At 44.9% G+C, this 14,032-nt stretch overlaps 1 protein-coding gene across 4 annotated transcripts in view; it reads left to right on the top strand.

Moving 5' to 3' along the window:
* The first annotated feature begins 6,012 nt into the window (after nt 1-6,012).
* LOC119453386 (protein dimmed) overlaps nt 6,013-14,032 on the top strand; it is a 510,248-nt gene continuing 502,228 nt past the window's right edge. For 2 of the 4 annotated variants that reach the window (XM_037715426.2, XM_049667836.1), the window contains exon 1: nt 6,013-6,542. The gene's annotated coding sequence lies outside the window, so the exon portion shown is untranslated. The remainder of the gene's footprint in view (nt 6,543-14,032) is intronic. The other 2 variants (XM_049667832.1, XM_049667833.1) reach the window with 1 other exon arrangement.

Here is a 14,032-nt window from a genome sequence, read left to right as displayed (position 1 = left end):
CTGCGTGCCTATATATATATATATATATATATATATATATATATATATATATATATATATATATATATATTGTTGATGCTGCGCATCCGGTGCTTCCAGGTCACGAATGGCATGCGCGTTATCAGTTTGACATAGCATTGGCGTCAGGAAAGTAGCGGGGGCAAAGTTTTGAAGAAAGGAAAGTGAAGCAAGACAGATGCCAATTATTGTTTGGCGAGAGTATACACCTGAAAGGGTGTAAACGTTTTTAGAGTTTAGGAAAGCCGCGTGGAAATTGCAGTGTGGTATACTGAAAAAGAAACAGCCCTGCAAAGTAAGGAATGTATTAGCAAGCAAAACATATTCTGGAATATGATTGGTATTTATAATACAAAATAATTGTTCATAAAATAAAAGATTTTCTATCACCAAGCTGCTTCATTTCATAAGAGAGCTTGCATATGATCATATCTGTTGAAGATATATATAGTTTCGTTACTCTTGAAACCTGCCCGTAAAACACTTATAGCCTCAAAGAGAGGTTTCAACGATAGCAAACAGACTAGTGGGTGTAAGAACAACATTCGTACAGGTTGCGCATAAACAGATTGAACGCGGGGTGGTTAAATGGTTTGACAGATGGTGTAAATAACAAAACACTTATCGAACACCTTTATTATTGCAAATTTTTTTGTTGTTAGGCGACGTTTATTATGGAGTGAAATATGAGGAAGTTAGGTGCTAAAGAGGTGTAATGGAGCGTGTAGAAAGAAAAGGAAATGCTCTTTTAGCCCTCTTAATGGTGTTACAATGATTACTGTCTACTACTGCACACGCCTTCCGTAACCCGGTATTCAGTGAAAGGTAATACGTATACCGACAGCTAAAGCTCACCAAAAACAGCGTGCGCGTCTCAGGAAACCGGAAGTTCCCTATAGGGTCCCAAGCTTACGCCCGCCACGGAGCAAGACCACATACGATAGGCTGACGCGCGTCGTAGTTGTTAACGGTTGCTCAAGGTGACCTTCACCGCAAGAGCCTTCTTATTCGCGACTCACGAGCACAAAACTCGGACGGACTATGCTCACAAATGAGTCTTCGAAAGACTGATTGCTCAGAAGTGCCTATCTATGCTTACATAACCTGATAATTTCTTGCCCTCAAGGCTGACCTCTATATACCATCTATACCGCTGAGAAGCAATACGTGCGTATACATGCAAAATGGTGCGCTTCTTTTTTTTTATGTGGAGTTTTATAGTGAGTCGTGCAGGATTATAATGACTCATACGTGCGGCGGATGCGGGACTGCTATAGACAGCGACGCGAAATAATACCTGCACGAAGCCATGAACACTGCCTGATACGTTAATTGCAGCATGCAGGGACCGGTTCACCCTTATACTACAAACTTGTGCAGTTGGAAAAATCTACGTTATAGTGTCTAGACGCTTTCGAAGCAGTGCATGGGGAGAGGATGGTTCAGATGAATAATTCTATACCTTTTAACGACGGCGCAACGTCACGCATTATGTGTTTTGTTTTTTTTTGTTCGTCCGTTAAACCCTACGAACAACAGCTTTAGATCAGAGTACCGAGCTTTTATTTATGCTTTAGTTATCAGTACAGTCTGTGCGAAGACTGTCGCATCAATATAAGCGAAATTTCCGAGCTGCATTTTGGTTGCGCAACGCCCTTCCATTGCACACTTGTGTATTCAATAATTTGCACATCTGTAACGAAGCCTGTATCCAGTTCGTTCTTTTTCCTGGTGGCTTTCGTAACTTTAGCGCGTTGCAGCGCAACGTCCCTAAGGGTACGTTCACATCGCGGTTCACAAGCGGCAAAAGCGGGCGAAAAAACAGGCGGCGAGAGCGAGCGCACGGGAACCGATTCGCGGTACACGTACAAACTCGCCGCTTTGCCGCAGCCAATCAAAATGCCAGCCTGAAGGAAATGGTGCGCTATCGGAGATTAACATCCGGCTCGGATTATTGTAAATGGCGCCCAGCCGGCCTGGCGCTGTGTTGTAGGCGTGTGCCTGATTGTACGCGCTTGCTTTATATATATATATATATATATATATATATATATATATATGTGTGTGTGTGTGTGTGTGTGTGTGTGTGTGTGTGTGTGTGTGTGTGTGTGTGTGTGTGTGTGTGTGTGTGTTTGCGCGCGCACGCGCCTCACCAAACCAAATACAGCAGTATGAACGCTCGTGGTCACATATACTTGGCTCCGGATCTTGGTGTACTTGCAATCCGCTTCACAAGATGGCGAGACTAAGGTGAGAAAGATTCCGGTTAGTGTGCAGTTCATATGTTTAATTGCATATGGTGCTTTTGACACGTAGGACCCCAGAATACAATTTAATTAACCCGCATGCTTTTCAGTCTCTTGCCATTGTACGAGAATATGTGCTACGGATAAATGGCGCTCTCAAAATTGTTTCGCGCGCTGACGAAGGTACGTCTATACGCATGCTTACAATCTTATGCTTGTGCGTATACAAGCTTTGACGCTCCACAAAAGCAAATTTAGGTGATTCGTCGCTCGTACAGCGAATGGCAAAAAAATTGTTCCCGGGATTGACGGGTCGCTGATTCCTCGAAACATCGTAGTGACAAACGCAGCCACGCGGGAAGCGTCGGGCCAAGCAAGAGCGTCGTCCGCCTTTTCCGCGTCATTTGTCCGGTGTGAACGCAAACTAAAACGCACGTAGCGTACTGTAGATAGCAATCGGAAATACGTGTTTAATCAAGCAAATCGATTCTTACACTAAGGAATCATTCAATCAAGCACTACTGTAATAAAACAGTGTATACAAATAGGGCTTCACTCTGGTTAGACTTCAACACTTTCCACCGTAAGCGCTCCCCCCCCCCCCCCTTTAATTTTCGCATTCGAAAGTGCAGTTGCTTCAGATAACAGCGACACATTAAAATAAACGATAAAGGTGCGATCAGTATATATAATGCTGTAGAAAAGCGTGGTGCAATGTAAAATCGAGGACTTCGGATCAGCTGCACTGCCTCTCTCGGAGTTCCTTCCTCTCTTGCATTAGGTGATGTACAGCATGACGTCCCATGAGGTAAACGTCAATACGCTGTAAAGGGTACTGATATGCCGCACAATTTTTCCTCGCGTAAGAGCTGCAGGCACGCCTGATGTTCTTCCTCGCGTGCTCGGTCGTCATGTCCTGGCGCCTTCCTGCAGTGTGGAACGTCGCTCGCTTTCGCACACGTCAGCGCTGCAGAGAGAAAGGGTTACGCATCGGGCACAAGCGCACACAGTAGGGCTACGGGGGCGCGTACACTATTGTCCCGTGCTGACGTCCCCGTTGGCCACTGGAAACACTGGGATTTCGGCGTTATGAAACGTCCAAAATGTCTTCGTTCTCCAAGCGGGAATTTGAAGCACTTGTGACCGTTTTTGGTCGTCTGAAGTGAACATGCGCCGCGGAGGCAAGATGTAACGATGGCGGCCAGAACGATTTCCCTGTTCCCTTTAGGTTTGACCTCCGAAGCAATGGTTTCTCGTGAGATAGATCTTCCCGAATTTAAAAAAAAAAACGTCATAAATGAAAATGCTTGATGCAAAACCCCTCCTCCTGTGAAGGACGGGTTGCTCCTGTTTTCCAGAGTAACGTTCAAAATAGTAATCCACTGAATAACGCAGGTACAGCGCCACAATTTTTGGAAGGAAACAAAGAGACAGGAAAGAATGCTGTAACCCCTCTAAGCCAATCAGAGCCGTCGAATGGCGTATAGGTATATCAGTTTCCTGTGTTCGTTATGGTGCATTTTAGTGTGACAGCCCTATCTTGCGCTGAAACCGCAGGACTTTCGGTCTGCAGCGATATGTCCAAAACATCACAGACAGACAGACAGACAGAGAGAGACGGACAGACAGAAACAGAAAGAGATAGCCAGATACAGAAAGGGAGACGGACGGACGGACAGGCAGAGAGAGACAGACAGACGCAGAATGAGAGAGGGACGGACGGACAGACCGACAGACAGACAGAGAAAGGGAGACGGACAGACATGCACAGAAAGAAAAACGAACGAACAGACAGACAGATAGACACAGAAATAGAGACGGATAGACAGACAGAGAGAGACCGACAGACAGACACAGAAAGAGAGACGGACGGACGGACATACATACAGGTAAAGAGAGACGGACAGACAGACAGACACAGAAAGATAAACGGACAGCCACAGAAGGAGAGACGGACGGACAAACAGACAGACAGACAGACAGACAGACAGACAGACAGACACAGAAAGATAGACGGACGGACGGACGGACGGACGGACGGACGGACGGACGGACGGACGGACGGACGGACGGACGACACGACAGACAGACAGACAGACAGACAGACAGACAGACAGACAGACAGACAGACAGACAGACAGACAGACAGACAGACAGACAGACAGACAGACAGACAGACAGACAGACAGACAGACAGACAGACAGACAGACAGACAGACAGACAGACAGACAGACAGACAGACAGACAGACAGACAGACAGACAGACAGACAGACAGACAGACAGACAGACAGACAGACAGACAGACAGACAGACAGACAGACAGACAGACAGACAGACAGACAGACAGACAGACAGACAGACAGACAGACAGACAGACAGACAGACAGACAGACAGACAGACAGACAGACAGACAGACAGACAGACAGACAGACAGACAGACAGACAGACAGACAGACAGACAGACAGACAGACAGACAGACAGACAGACAGACAGACAGACAGACAGACAGACAGACAGACAGACAGACAGACAGACAGACAGACAGACAGACAGACAGACAGACAGACTGGCAGGTAGACAAAGAAATAGAGACAGACAGACAGGAAAGAGAGACGGACAGACAGACAGACACAGAAAGAGAGACGGGCAGACAGACACTGAAAGAGAGACGGACGGACAGCCACAGAAGAGAGACGGACGGACGGACGGACCGACAGACAGACAGACAGACAGACAGACAGACAGACAGACAGACAGACAGACAGACAGACAGACAGACAGACAGACAGAGAAACGGACGGACGGACAGACAGACACAGAAAGGGACGGACAGACACAGAAAGAGAAACGGACGGACGTACAGACAGGCAGACACAGAAAGAGAAACGGACGAGACAGACAGACACAGAGAAGAGAGAGAGAGACGGACAGACAGACAGACAGACAGACAGACAGACAGACAGACAGACAGACAAGACAGACAGACAGACAGACAGACAGACAGACAGACAGACAGACAGACAGACAGACAGACAGACAGACATAAAGAGAGACGGACAGACCGATAGATAGATAGATATTCCCTTTGTATCACGATCGTGAACTGTCTCACCTTGTCATAAAAGGAAAAGTACGTGACCTCAATTTCTACATGGCCCTAACAGATCTTTTTTCTACATGACATCATACCTCACCACCCAAAGTTGAAGCCGCTCCATCGTGCTCAGCAGGATAATCTTTATATAGCCACTGAAGCACTGCGGCGGTTGGTGGGCCGCCCTGCAAAATGCGCAAGCATCAATAAAAAGCAAAAGGCAGAAAGAAAAAAGTGCCGAGCCCGTCATTAATACGCACACCTGAATTACGCCAACAAAAAAAGTGCTTTAAAAGTCCAACTACGCCGTGTGACAGAAAGATAAAAAAGAAAGGGACCGTTATCAGCCGTTCAGATCCGGCCATGAACTGACCATGCGGCTTAAGACACTACACCGTGCTCATGCAAAATGAATCGGGCGCACTTGAATCGCGCGCACCGCGCACACGTGTCCGTGACACTAACGCCGGCAGCGAGGCTGGTGGCGCCATCCGCCGGAGAGTTCGCGAACTAGCGAAGGCGGCAAAGCAAGCTTCGGCGCTGGCCTGAAGCGGACGCACGTGGAGGAGAAACAAAAATGAGAAGAAAAGAGAGAAAAAGGCTGTTCGAAAGCCGCTCCCCAGTTGCGCCTGTTGCTTGACACGCGGAAAAAGCGTGCAAGCGCGAGAAGGCGCTCGATACCGAGTGTAGTAGGGCCGCCCCAGTGGCTTGCAAACGTGGCGCGCCTGAGACGGCGGTGTTTCTCTCGAGTCCGCTGTTTTCGGACGTCCAAGTGTGTGGCTCGCTGTCGTTAGACTTCGCTCGTTCTGTCTGCAGCGTCCGCGGTAGTGTTGATTGTCTTTTTTTTTTTTCTTCTTCTATCGAGTGCGCGTGTGACAGTGCGAGTTGTCTCGACCGTCGGAACCCAATCGCTACGTCGGAATCGGAAGCGTGTGAAGTGCCAAAGTCGTCCCGCAAGCCGGTCGGCCGTGCGTCGTATTGCAGACGGTGTGAAAAGCAGACGAACTCGCACTGCGCGTGTCGTCTGCTACTTTTCGCCCCCCGGGTTTTCTGCGGTTTGTGCTCGCGTTTTGTGGTGGTGTTTTTTTTTTTTTTCCCCAAGTTTCATTTTTGTTTTCTTCTACGGTTTTGATTTGTTCGCTGGTCCTCGCTCCGTGAAAAAGAAGACGCCGCCGCCGAGGTAAGTTTCTTCGTACCTTTCTTCTTTTGATCTTCGATTCTATTGAAGCGCGTTTAGGCCGAAGTTTTCCGAACATCGAATGAAAGATGACGGGAAAGGCGAACTGAAAGCCGTTGTTGTTGGAGGCTTTTTCGCAACGTTTTTTTTCGCCATAAACGCCTCGCGTTATCCGTGAAAACCCGCGCTCAGCGTGTGCTCTCAGCTGTTACGTGTCGCGTTTCATTTTCGTTTACTCTTATTTTTTCTTTCTTTTTCGCGCACGCTCTTCAACTTAGCTCTTTGCATCCACGTAGGCGTTTCATAGGTTTGTTGGCGTGCATCCGTGTTTTTGCGCGTTCTGAAGTCGCTCTTTCAAGTTATATATAAGCTAGCATTCGGCACGTGGCAATCGTAGTTTATAGCCCTGAGTTGGAGCGAATGACTCAGTTTACGCTTTGTAGCAAAGCTTTCTAGTCGTCCGATAACATTACAACCTCTGAGCGGTGATTCAAGTATAACCGCATTCACGTTGGAAAACGACGAGCGTAAATGCAATAGCATTCGCATCTCGAACGTTTGGTGCCTACGGCGTTTCGTTGTCGAGCGCCTCCAGGTTGCGGGTTCGATACCGAAACCACGGAGACGCGCAATGTCGGCGGGAACTGAATAACGAAAGCAAGCAAGAAGTGTCTCTCGTTTTTTCCGGCGATTCGAAGTACATCTGGAACGACACTACATATTCTACTAGAGCGCTCTGGCAAAGAAGTCACTTCGGAACGGGCTATATGACCGCTATGAATCAAATATCAGTTTCATTCTGCTGAATTGTGCTTTGTACGAAATTACGCATTCTATGACTCAAAAGGCCCATGTAGTGGCCACGATGTAGTTCTCTTTAGAAGAATTGCATTGTTCGACTAAATGTCCTAATCTTAATATCAAAATGATTCCGCTAATGTAAAATAACGATTAATCTTTTCGAAGACCGAATCAAAGTTCAGAAAATAGCGAAAACGTGACAGGTTATATATATATATATATATATATATATATATATATATATATATATATATATATATATAACCTGTCACGTTTTCGCTGTTTTCTGAACTTTGATTCGGTCTTCGAAAAGATTAATCGTTATTTTACATTAGCGGAATCATTTTGATATTAAAATTAGGACATTTAGTCGAACAATGCAATTCTTCTATAGATATATTTTTTTCCTTTTTGAATATATATATATATATATATATATATATATACATAGTGGAAAGAGACATTCGGGCATAACTTTTTATCATTTGGTAAACATCGTCCTTTCATTAGTCTGCCATGACAGGCCGCAATAGTCGTTGTGTGCTTTTTTTCCTGCCGCGACCGGCGTACGTTCTTATTGCGCCATCCTTAATGCCGTTTTTCCAACGAAGTGTCAACGCGTGATGACAGTACTGTTTCTTTCTATTCTTCATTGCATTACAGTTTTTTCATTACATTTCACTGCATTGCAATCCCAAGGTACTGCTCTCTTCTATTTATACTTTCTGAACAGCTATATTTTTTTTCCCTCGATTCTTTGCTTACTACTTTGCGCAGTGTGGACTGCCTGTGTTCATTATACCGCCTGAAAGCACCCCCTTCTGTGAATGCAAGTACAGTTGACGTCAAAAGTTTACGGACTGAGGTAGCTCAGTCCGTCTGAATGTTTGAGCAGTATGTGGCCGCGTAGCCATGCAAAAATCGTAGGATAGCACGCATTTTTTTAAATATTTATATTTAAATGGGTACTCACGTGATTCTTCGACTACTCATTTCTTGTGGTAAATGATAGTTCTAGACCTCTAATACCTAGTAAAAATAATAACGTGCCTCAGAGCGCTGTTAATAACTTATTCCAAGAGCTTTTCTACGACCAGTTTCGTTTTCGTTTCCCAGGAGGATACTGTGTTGTGACGTCACGACGCAGTATGTGGTCACGTGGGAGCAAGGAATTGCGACGTTTTGACACTCGCGCCGGCTCCTCGAAAGCGAAACCGAAACTGGCTGTAGAAAAACTACCATATTAAATTGTTCAAGGCGCTCTGGGGCTCTGAGGCGCTCTGAGGCTACTTTTTCTAGAGTTTAGAGCTCTAGCTAGACTTTCATTTAATAAAAAAAAATGCATAGTCGAAAACATCCTGTCAGTACCCCGTAAAGTGTCCTCTAGGTGACCCCGGCTACTACTCTTCCTTATTAATTGTGCTCAGAGTAGTGGTCATAACAGAAGCAACGATTACAAAACATAAAGCAAAAAACGAAGTGACATCATTTGTAAAGTATACATACAAAAAAAAGTGTGAAGTGTTCACAAAGACAGGAACATTTACCCTTGTTTGCACACATTGTTGCCATCGCCTTCCCGTACCCGTTCCAAAAGCGTGTGACTGATCATTTCGGATACGTTTAACGGTGTGCATTAGTATAAATATATGCAAAACCCAACGCTTATGTAATACCCCCTCCGGTGGGTCTTTAAGGACAGTGAGCCAAATTGAAGTGAACATAAATGTTCCCAAAATGTACATGTTACGTAGTTTGCATATACTATAGTACAAGCCAAAATACGACCACTGCGAGGCTGCGCGCGCAGCCTGCTGAAACACTTGTATTTTTCTCGGTTCCCGCGGTCCCTGAAATTTCGACGACTAACGTACGAGAGTATTATTGGATTCGTGTAAAAATGTGCAGTCTTTAATTATGTAACCACTGCTCGCTACTTAACATTCATTTCCCAATTAAGAATATTTAAACACGATTTATTTATTTTATTTATTTACCCGCCGTGGTTGCTATGGTGGTGGGCTGCTAAGCACTAGGTCGCGGGATCAAATCCTGGCCGCGGCGGCGACATTTTGATGAAGGCGAAATGCGAATACGCCCGTGTACTTAGATTAAGGTGCACGTTAAAGAACCCCAGGTGGTCCAAATTATTCCGGAATCCCCCACTACAGCGTGCCACTGAAAACCCCCTTATTTATTTATTTATTTATTTATTTATTTATTTATTTATTTATTTATTTATTTATTTATTTATTTATTTATTTATTTATTTATTTATTTATTTATTTATTTATTTATTTATTTATTTATTTCGCGTGTGTGATCTTGCAGTCCAGTTGATTGTGTATTTGTCCATTTGTGACTGATTCTTGCTGTTTTCTTTTTCACTTCGTCTTACCGCCCACCTGCTGGGCTGTCAGTTGAGAGCAGCAATACTGAAATTGAATGGAAATAGATAAAGCAAACAGTAATGCGTAATATGACAAGCGATCAAAGTATTTTTCTTTTTTTTCGCTTTTTTTTTTGAGAACGGCTTGCAATGTCGTACTGTGAGTCATTCGTCGCTAAATCAAGTTCCTGCACTGTTTGGCTGAAAAAGAAAAAAAAAACACGAAAAAAAAACAAAAAACGGAAGGGACAGAAAAATTAAGAAATTCCGCACGGACGCCGCTGTTTGAAGTTAGGGCAATCTCTTTAATGGTCTCCGCAGCTGCGAGTGTTCTGCGAAACAGAACTCTGGAGCGGACTGCCTTCTTTTTTTTTTTTTTTTTTGTATCGTCAGCGACAGTAAGTGGGATATGAGTTTTGCAAAGTGAAAAACCAGACAAGCAGAAAAATGAGAGGCGAAAACAGATCTTATTTGCCGAGTTGGTAGGCTGGAAACGAATAATTTTTCTCAATCGCGAAAACGGGAATTACGTAAACGCTGTTTATCGTCGACCTGTGTGAAAGCAGCTAATCACTACGTAGTCCTTTATTTTTCTTTATTTTTTTCTTCTTGGGTGTGTGTTTCAATAAAAAAAATGCAACTTGCCAAACTATATACTCCGTGCCAGGAAATATACCATTAAACCGTCCATGTTGTGCGAACCCATCGTAAAAAACTTTTTTTTTGTCTCTCCCTCTCTTTGTCCTCAGTAAAAGCGCCAGTAGCGTTTCAAGTAATCTGAAATCTATGCAAGGACTATATATATTATGGACAGCCGCTGCACTTTCGAACATGCCATTTTTTTGTGGATTGACGTCGTCGTTCTTACATTAACGTTTTTTTTTGTGTGTGCTAATGAGCAAATCCTTGTTGCATCTATAGCACGTATGCATCTGCTGATTTCATATCGCAGCTGCCATAATTTCGCTTACCCAGCATGGTGCATTGTATAAGAGCCCGTGAGTCATCTACTATGCATTTTGTTATCTCCGACAGCGTTTCGGAATTAACACTTTAAATAGTGCATAGGACAACGACAAGGCGTCTGTGACGTCACGGGAACGCTTCGACGCTATCCGCCAGGGTTTCGGGAAGGGTTTCGAAACACGTAAGGGTGTCGTCTCTGAAGAAGAGAAGATAGAGGGAAAAGGATGGGAGGTTGAGCAGAGGTAGTACCGGTTGACTACCCTGCACGGGGGAAGGGGGATAAAAAGAGAAAGAGAGTGGAAGGGGGGAGAGAGAGAAGTGATTCGAGTTCGAAAGGACCTCTTTAGTGAGTGACCTCTCTTTCCGCATTCATTTGGGCTGACTTAACGTTCCAACGTGTTTCATGTTATGTCTGTTTAGTGAGCTGTGTTTGGTGCATCTTAGTCATCGGACTTCGAGTCTGATATATATTTTTTTCTTTTTTCGCTGTAGTTACATTTCTCTTCTTCAGTGCAAGGCTTGTTTTTAATTCAATTTTAATTTTAAGTATATATTCTTCCCACGGGAAAAAGAAGTAGCCGGGGCCGCTTACGAATCTACTACTGACTTCTTCGCGCTTTCTTGTTGTTTTTTTGTTGTTTTCTTACGTGAGAATTATTGGAGATGTCGGCGCCGTTCCTGATTTATCATGTAACAAAGGAAAATGCGCAAAGAAGCCGTACATTCGTTTCCGCGCGTTCCGCTCCGTTTAAGACGATTAGAAGAAGGCGAGAGACGGAGAAAAACAAAAACACCACAAAAAACACCAACACACACCAACACAAAACACAAAAACACCAACAAACAAAATAACGAGGCGGAAGCCGGACTTGCGAACTGCTTTGCGCATATCGCTGCCGAGGCTGTGCGCGACAGCGCGTAACGTCGCATGCAAAAGAGCGCCGTCCCGCGGACAATAAACACCCTTTGAGGCGCTGTTCCGATTCCCGCGCGCCCAGGGTGTCCTGGGCGACATTAAATTACCCGTGCCGGAACCGAGTGAAGCCACGCCGCGGGTATTGCTGCGTTTCCGGTATGGCGTAGGCCGCGACTATAGTAGATGGAAAACCGCACTTTTAAAACCAGTGCACGCTCCATCTATGTAGCGCTGTAATATATAGTAGATGTAGAGATGATAGGAGACAGAGGAACGCGGTGGCAGTTCATGTATCGCAAGGCGGCCGACAAACTGTTTCGAGATTCGTGACCATTCGTGCAGATTAGTACTGGTATTACTTATTGTATTTATTGAATTGACTGCGTTAATCGATTGTTGCGGTCACTGGAAGGCGGTGGGTTATGATGATGATGGGGGGGGTGGTGGTGGTGATGATATCAGCACCTTCTTTGAAGCAAGGAAGTGGTACGGGCAACCAAGCCCGTAAGCCCGTTCGTTGAACTTTCGAGGTGTATCTAAATGTTTAAATACTTTTATACAGAGAGGTACTCTTCATTCTAAATACAAAGTTTGCCTTCGTTGAATGTATTTTGTTCCTTAAATTGGCGGCCAGAAATCTTCCCGGTGTCTCTTACTGTATTTACCGTCGCAGATCTGTCGACGTCGAATTCGAAGCTTGCGGGACGCTGCTGTGTCTGAAAACTACATAAATAAATAAATATATAAAGTGAACATTTCCTGCGTTTGGGGAGTACAAACCAAATTTCAGGCGTTCGTCCTGTACTACTGGACGTGACCAACATATTGCTGCATATTGTTGCGTCTGTAATTGCTGGAACTCCCCATACTGTCATATTGCTCCACTCGGTCGTTTTGCTGGTTCCAAGATAAAACTGGGTAGAAGTGCAGTTTCCACGTCGAACACGCGTCCGCAATCTTTTACCACTATAACTGCGCGTGGTGGTTCGCATCCTTGCCGTTTGCGAAATGGGCTGGCACACTCTCGGGACCGTCATTATGTTCGACGCTCAGCCGATGCTCTCGCTCGAAAACCATTCGCGCAGTGCCCCGTTAGTCCCGTTAAAACTGCCAAGATGTACACTGTTCTCGGTGACAGGCTAAGAATTAAGTACGAAACTCCGCCCTCGAAACCGCGCACTGCACCTGTCCTTTGTGTCCCTCCGCGCTACGAAACATGTATACCTTCCGCAAGACGCCGGCATTGAAAGTAGTTCGCCTTCGACGTGACGTCAATGAAGTGAGCCAACGTAATCGGCTGGCGCGCATCTATGCAAGTTGTCTTCGAGTTGGACAGTGGCGTATTTGGCACCGCATTATTGGGTTGTCACACACTAGAAGTCGGCGAGGTAAACTTTCACATGTGATAAATATCATGAAAATGCAAGACGTGAGTGAGTGTTGATGAACCCTATATAACTACTCTCCCATGCCACTCTCCACTCTCCCATGAAGTATAGCTCGGGCTTGCGCAGAAAGAATGGGCGATTCCAATATAAGGTTGAAGACTGTATAGTGTCGGTATAGCGCAACATTTGTTGGACATGTGTTGGATTGCGGAAAATTTTGACTGAACGTCGATAGTTGCAAGTAGCGCTTCGTTGTGCGTGTTTCTCTTCTGCGGGTCACGTCGAAATGTTGCGGAATCCAACATCTAGGATTCCACTAGCGCCCTTACCTCTCAATTCGGGTGGAGGCATTTACGTTCAGTAATCACGGCGCGCGAAGCGTGGCTTCTATTGGCGCCCGTGATGATGATGATGGAGATTATTATTATTATTATTATTATTATTATTATTATTATTATTATTATTATTATTATTATTATTATTATTATTAATATCGGCATCCCCTTTGAAACGGGGCGGGGACAAATAGTCACCTATATATATAATGTGCTTGATTTATGCAGGTTTTACTACATCTATCGCTGTTTAGCCTTTTGCCTATCTTATCTCGATCTCGACTTTCTTTTTTGAAACGACTATTACTATCTACTGTACCACTATCTACGTTTCGATGACTCCAGTGTTCGTGCCTAAAGGGCGTCGGATGACCGCGTGCGGATAGGCGACACGAAGGAATAGGCTGCGTGTGAAGGGGGGGGGGGGGGGAAGTCTGTAGGATTGGGGCTCGTGCTAACTCGTGGTGTGTCTCGATCACCCTTACGAAATTGTTTAGAGATATATTGATTGCCTGTAGACTGTTTCATAGGCCTCTGTGCCATCTTATAGACCTGCTCCTCTTTTTTCTTTTTTTTTTTTAATTGAAGCCTATATATACTGTTCTTTATGGACAAAAGTTGTTGGTAGCTAGTACTGTTACCTTTGTTCAGCTGTGGTCCATGGACGTTTGGATGGGTTGTTTGCTGGTATCCTATAC

Source organism: Dermacentor silvarum, chromosome 5 (assembly GCF_013339745.2).
Source record: "Dermacentor silvarum isolate Dsil-2018 chromosome 5, BIME_Dsil_1.4, whole genome shotgun sequence".
Classification (NCBI taxonomy): domain Eukaryota; kingdom Metazoa; phylum Arthropoda; class Arachnida; order Ixodida; family Ixodidae; genus Dermacentor; species Dermacentor silvarum.
Note: the sequence above shows the minus strand (reverse complement) of the source record. Positions and strands in the feature narration are given on the sequence as shown.